This window comes from Vulpes lagopus, chromosome X (assembly GCF_018345385.1).
Source record: "Vulpes lagopus strain Blue_001 chromosome X, ASM1834538v1, whole genome shotgun sequence".
Lineage (NCBI taxonomy): Eukaryota > Metazoa > Chordata > Mammalia > Carnivora > Canidae > Vulpes > Vulpes lagopus.
In genome coordinates, this window is record NC_054848.1 from 62,917,287 (window position 1) to 62,924,563 (window position 7,277).

The window sequence follows — 7,277 nt, forward strand, 5'->3', positions numbered from 1 at the left end:
TCATCATATCTATTCAGTCCTTCTTTTTGTGGATTGTTCCACTGAACTTCTTCTTAAAGGGGAATTTTAAGAGTCCCCCTTAAAATTTCTTGCAGAGCTGGTTTGGAGGTTACATATTCTTTCAGTTCCTGCCTGTCTTGGAAGCTCTTTATCTCTCCTTCCATTTTGAATGAAAGCCTTGCTGGGTAAATTATTCTTGGTTGCATGTTCTTCTCATTTAGGACCCTGAAAATATCCTGCCAGCCCTTTCTGGCGTGCCAGGTCTCTGTGGAGAGGTCTGCTGTTACCCTAATATTCCTCCCCATAAAAGTCAGGGACTTTTTTTCTCTTGCTGCTTTAAGGATCTTCTCCTTATCTTTGGAATTTGCAAGCTTCACTATTAAATGTCGAGGTGTTGAACGGTTTTTGTTGATTTTAGGGGGGGATCTCTCTATTTCCTGGATCTGAATGCCTGTTTCCTTTCCCAGGGTAGGAAAGTTTTCAGCTAGGATTTGTTCAAATACATATTCTGGCCCTCTGTCCCTTTCGGCGCCCTCAGGAACCCCAATTAAACGTAGGTTTTTCTTCCTCAGGCTGTCATTTATTTCCCTTAATCTATCCTCATGATCTTTTAATTGCTTGTCTCTTTTTTCCTCAGTTTCCCTCTTTGCCATCAACTTGTCTTCTATGTCACTCACTCGTTCTTCCACCTCGTTAACCCTCGTCGTTAGGACTTCTAGCTTGGATTGCATCTCATTTAATTGATTTTTAATTTCTGCCTGATTGGATCTAAATTCTGCAGTCATGAAGTCTCTTGAGTCCTTTATGGTTTTTTCTAGAGCCACCAGTAGCTGTAAAATAGTGCTTCTGAATTGGCTTTCTGACATTGAATTGTAATCCATATTTTGTAACTCTGTGGGAGAGTGGGCTGTTTCTGATTCTTTTTTTTGAGGTGAGGTTTTCCTTCTAGTCATTTTGCTCAGTGCAGAGTGGCCAAAAACAAGTTGTATTGGGAAAAGGAGAAAAAGAGAGAGAAGGAAAGAAAAGAGAAAAAGAAAAAAGAGAAAGAAGAAAAAAAAGGGGGAAAAAGAGAAGAAAAAGAAAGAAAAAGAAAGAAAGGAGAAAAAAAAAAGGGGGGGGTGGGGGAAGCAATCAGAAATCAAGAAGAAAGAGAGTGAAAAAAAAGCACAAAACAAAAACAAAAACAAAAACAAAAACAAAAACAAACACGGGGGAGTATCTTCCGATTCTGTATACTTTAAGTCCCTTGACTTCCCTGGAACTGGTCCGTCTCCTTGGTCTTCTGGGGGAGGGGCCTGCTGTGCTGATTCTCAGGTGTGAGCACTTGGGGGAGCTGCTCTGCCCCTGCCTGGTGCAGGGCTCAGTGGGGGTTGTTCACCCCGTGAGGCCCCGGGAGGAAGCCACAGTGGCGGGGGCATCTCTGGGACCCTGGAGTCAGCTCCCGCAGTAGCTCCAGGGCTCTCCGTCTGCAGGGCCTGGGGGCTCCCAGGCGGGGCCGCTGATCTGCTCAGTTCCAGGCAGGAGCGTCCTCGCTGTCCTGGGCCCTCCCGGCCTCTGCCTGTCCCGGGGGAGGCCGGATCCTGGGCTGTGTCCCGGCGCCCTGTGCTCTGGGGCCTGTGCTGTTGGATTCGCGCCGCCGCCCGAGCCCCTCCGAGCTGTTCCCGGAGCCGCGCCGCCCCCTCCGCGGAGCTTCTTCCTCCGCCCGAGCCGCCGCCGAGCTGTTCCCGGAGCCCCACAGCCCCCTCCGCGGAGCCGCCGCCCGAGCCCCTCCAAGCTGCTCCGGGTCCCGCCGCGCGCTGCAGCCCTTAGGGAGCTCGGCGCACTCTCCCGGGGCGCAGTTCCTCTGTTACTGTCCCAGGGAGCCCGAGGGCATCCCCGCCTTTCTGGGGATCCTGCTCCAATTCCCCGGGAGCCCCTTTCCGCGGGGGAGGTCGGTGCAGCTCCTGCTCCTCCGGGACGGGGCTCTCCTGTCCTGGGGACACTTGCCCCGGCCTCAGCCCAGCTCCTCGCGGGGCCCCTCCCCCTTGGAGGCCTTTTGTTTCTTTATTTCTTTTTTCCCGTCTTCCTACCTTGATAGAAGCGCGAACTCTTCTCACTCTGGCGTTCCAGCTGGTCTCTCTTTAAATCTCAGGCTGAATTCGTAGATTTTCAGGATGATTGGATGGTTTTCTAGGTAATTTGTTGAGGACAGATGTTTTGGAGACCCTACTCTGCCGCCATCTTGCCCCGCCCCCCCTGGTCAGTTTTCTTTTGATGTTGTCAACTATCATTTTCTGTGCAGAAGTTTTCATCTTGATGAAGTCCCAATACTTCATTTTTCTTTTGTTTCCCTTGCCTTTAGAGACATGTCTAGCAAGAAGTTGCTGTCGCCCAGGTAAAAGAGATTGGTGCTGTGTTCTCCTCTAGGATTTTGATGGATTCCTGCCTCACATTTAGGTCATTCATCCATTTTCACATTATCTCTGTGTTTGTGTAAGATAATGGTCCATTTTCATTCTTCTACATGTGGATGTCTAATTTTACCAGCACTATTTATTTATTCAAGAGACTGTCCTTTTTCCTTTTAAGATTATTTACTGCTTTGTTGAAATTAGTTGATCATAGAGTTGAGGGCCCATCTCTGGGTTCTCTCTTCTGTTCCGTTGATCTATGTGTCTGTTTTTGTTCCAATACCATGCTTTCTTGATGGCCACAAGTTTGTAATATAATTTGAAGTCAGGCATTTTATGATGCCCCAAGATTTAGTTTTCTTTATCAATATTATGTTTGATATTCACAGTTTTTTCTGGTTATGTACAATTTTTAGAGATTTTGTTTAAGTTCTATGAAAAAAGTCACTGGTATTTTGATAGTGATTGTACTGTATGTGTATAATATACATTTTACAGTACTTGATCTTCCAATCCATGAATGTGAAATGTTTTTCCATCTTTTTTGTCTGCCTTAATTTCCTTCATGACTATTCTTCATTTTTTAGAGAAGAGATGGTTTTCTCCTTTGTTTGTTTATTTTTTAAAGGTTTTATTTACTTATTCATAAAACACACAGAAAGAGGGGCAGAGACATAGGCAGAGGGAGAAGCTAGCTTTCTGCAGGGAGCCTGATGTGGAACTCGATCCCGAGACTCCAAGACCACACCCTGAGCTGAAGGCAGATGCTCAACCATTGAGCCACGAAGGCATGTCTCCCTCTTTGTTTAGGCTTATTCCAAAGGTATCTTAGGTATTTGGTGGAATTGTAAATGGGATCAAATCCTTAAGTTCTCTTTATTTTGTCTCATTGTTAGTTTTTGGAAATGCAACTGATTTCTGTCCATTGATTTTCAATCCTACCATTTTGCTGAATTGATGTATGAGTTCTAGCAATCATGTCATCTGTGAGGAGTGAGAGTTTGGCTTATTCCTTTCCAATTTGAATGCCTTTGTTTATTTCTGTTGTCTGATTCCTGAGACTATGAATTCTAGTACTATGTTGGACAACAGTAATGAGAATGTACGTCCCTGTTCTGTTCCTGAACTTAGGGGAAAATATCTCAGTTTTTCCTTATTGAGACTGATATTCACTGTGAGATTTTCATAGATGACTTTTATTATTTGAGGTATGTTCACCCTATCCCTATACTGTGGAGACATTTAATCAAGAAAAAATGGTATATTTTGTCAAATGCTTTTTCTAAATCAATTGAGATGATCATACGGTTCTTTTTTAAAATTTTTTATTTGTTTATTCATGAGACACACACAAACACACACAGAGACAGAGAGAGAGTCAGAGACATAGGCAGAGGGAGAAGCAAGCTCCACGCAGGGAGCCTGATGTGGGACTCGAATCTGGGACTCTGGGATCATGCCCTGCCCTGCCCTGAGCCAAAGGCAGATGCTTAACCACTGAGCCACCCAGGCATCCCTATCATACAGTTCTTGTCCTTTATTTTATTATTATGATATATCACGTTGATTGATTTGCAGATGTTGAACCACACCTTGCAGTCTAGGAATAAATCCCACTTTGTCCTGGTGAATAATCCTTTTAATATACTGTTGGTTACTATTGCCTAGTATCTTGGTGAGAATTTTGGGATCTATGTTCATCAAATATATTGGTCTGTAATTCTCCATTTTGTTGGGGTCTTTGGTTTTGTGATCGAGATAATTCTGGCCTCATAGAATAAGTATAGCAGTTTTCCTTCTATTTCTATTTCTTGAAATAGCTTCAGAAGAATAGATAATAGTTCTTATTTGATCATTTGGTAGAATTCTCTCTGGGACTCTATTCATGCCTGGGATCTTATTTGTTGGGAGATTTTTGTTGTTGTTGTTACTGCTTCAATTGCCTTGATGGTTTTGTATATATTTAGGTATTCTATTTCTTCCTATTTTAGTTTTGGTAGGTTATGTTTCTAGGAATGCATCCATTTTTTTCCAGATTGCCTAATTTGTTGTCATATAGTTGCTTATAATATGTTCTTCAAATTGATTGTATTTTCTTGGTGTTGGTCGTGATCTCCCCTCTTTCATTCATGATTTTATTAATATGGGCCCTTTCTCTTTTCTTTTTGATAAGTCTGGCTAGGGATTTATTGATCTTGTGAATTCTTTAAAAGAAGCAGCTCCTAGTTTCATTGATATTTTCTAGTGCTCTTTTGGTTTCTATTTAATTTATTTCTGGTCTAATATTCATTAATTCTCATCCCCTGCTTGGTTTAGGCATTTTTCCCTGTTATTTATCATGCTTCTTTAGTTGTGTGGTCAGGCTGTGTATTTGAGGCTTTCCTTATTTTTTGAGAAATATTTATATTGCTATGTACTTCTCTCTTAGGACCACCTTTGCTGCATCCCAAAGGTTCTGAACAGTTGCATTTTCCACTTCATTTGCTTCCATTTATTATTTTATTTCTTCCTTAATTTCCTGAGTGACCTATTCATTTTTATTAGGATCCTTTTTAACCTAAAGTTTCTGAGTTCCTTCCAAATTTCTTTTTGTGATTGAGTTCAAGTTTCAAAGTACTGTGGTCTGAAATTATGTAAGGGATAATCTCAGTCTTTCAATACTGGTTGAGACCTGATTTGTGAACTGGTATGTGACCTATTCTGGAGAATGTGCCACGTGCAGTTGAACAGAATGTGTATTCCATTGTTTTAGGATGGAATGTTCTGTATATATCTGTGAAGTCCATCTAGTCCAGTGTGTCATTCAACACCCGTATTTCCTTGTTAATCTTCTGCTTAGAAGATCTGTCCATTGTATGAGTGGGGTGTTAATGTCCCTTACTATTATTTTACTATTAACAATGTTTTTTTTTTAAATTTTGTTATTGGGATCCCTGGGTGGAGCAGCGGTTTGGCGCCTGCCTTTGGCCCAGGGCACGATCCTGGAGACCCGGGATCGAATCCCACGTCGGGCTCCTGGTGCATGGAGCCTGCTTCGCCCTCTGCCTGTGTCTCTGCCTCTCTTTCTCTCTGTGACTATCATAAATAAATAAAAATTAAAAAAAATAAATTTTGTTATTAATTGGTTTATATAATTGGTGGCTCCCATGTGAGGAGTGAAAATATTTACAATTGTTGAGTCTTCTTGTTGGATAGACCTTTAAGTGTGGCAGTTTCATTCTTCATCAATTATTACAGTCTTTGGTTTAAAATCTAATTTATCTGATAGAAGGATTGCTACCCCAGCTTTCTGTTGATGTCCAGTAGTTTGATAAATAGTTCTCCACCCCCTCATTTTCAACCTAGAGGTGTCTTTAGTTATAAAATGGGTCTCTTGCAGACAACGTATTGATGGGTTTGGCTTTTTTTTTTCCAAATGAATATCCTGTGTCTTTTGATTTATATTCAGAGTAACTATTGAAAAATATTAATTTATTGCCATTGTATATATGTAAATTCAATCTTTCTGTATATTGTCTCTGTTCCTTTCTGGTCTATATTACTTTGGAGTTCTCTCTTCTTAAAGGATCTCTTTTAATATTTCTTGCAGGGTTGATTTAGTGATCATAAACTCTTTAAGTTTCTGTTTGTCCCAGAAGCTTTTATATCTCTTTCTTTCCTGAATGAAAGCTTTCCTGGATAAAGTATTCTTGGATGTATATTTTTTCTCATTTAGTACCCTGAATATATCATGCCAGTCTTTTCTGACCTGCCTGGTCTCTATGGATAGGTCTGCAGCTAGCCTATTGTTTCTACCTTTGTAGGTTAAGGACTTCTTGTCTAGAGCTGCTTTCAAAATTTTCTCTTTTTCTCTGGAATTTGCAAGCTTCACTAATATATGTCAAGGTATTGACCTGTTTTTACTGATTTTAAGGGAGTTTATCTTATCCTCCTAGACTTAAATGCTTGTTTCCTTCCCCATATTAGGGACATTCTCAGGCATAATTTGCTGATATATACTTTCTGGCTTCTCTCTCTTTCCTCTTCCTGTAGAACCCCAATTTTTCCAATATTGTTTCACTTTTTGATATCACTGATGTCTTGATTCCTCAGGTCATGATCCAGAAGTTGTTTATATCTTTTTTCCTCAGTTTCTTTATTTTCGGTCATTTTATCTTCTATGTTACTTTTTCTCTCTTCTGTCTAATTTATCCTATCAGTTAGCACCTCCATTGTTGATTACATCTCAGCAATACCATTTTTTTATTTCAACCTGATTAGTAGTCTGTTCTATGTTTTTTTCAAGCTCAGATAGTATCTTTATACTTCTTATTTTCAATTCTAGCACTGACATTTTACTAATATTCATATTTATTAAGTCTCTGACAATTATTCCTGCCTCTAATTCTTTTTTCTTTGGATAATCTTTCTGTATTGCCATTTTGTACAGAGGATAATAGATGAATGGGAGAACAACATACAAAGATATTAACGAGGAGCCAAATGAAATATACACTAGAAAAATCAGATGATATCATAAAACAAAAACAAAAAAGAAAAAAAGAGAGAGGTTATAATCAAACAGGTGGACAGAACAGGGTGATAACCTATGTTTGGGTTAATTTTGGTATTTGTTGGAAGAAAATAGATCCCAAAATTGTAAAGAAAGAAAAACTTAAAATTACACAAAAATAAAATTGAATACAGTGAAAGGAATCCAAAAAAGAAAAATATATCTTTAAAATGTAAATGTAAAAGTGAAAAATATAGGACTTTAAAAATAGAGTCGGTAAAATAAGAAAATAGTTGAAAAGAAAAAAGAAGGATATTTTAAACTGAAAGACTAAAAATTTTTAAGAAAAAAAACCACTTGAATTCTATATAATATTTCCCCTAGAGCAGCAGTTT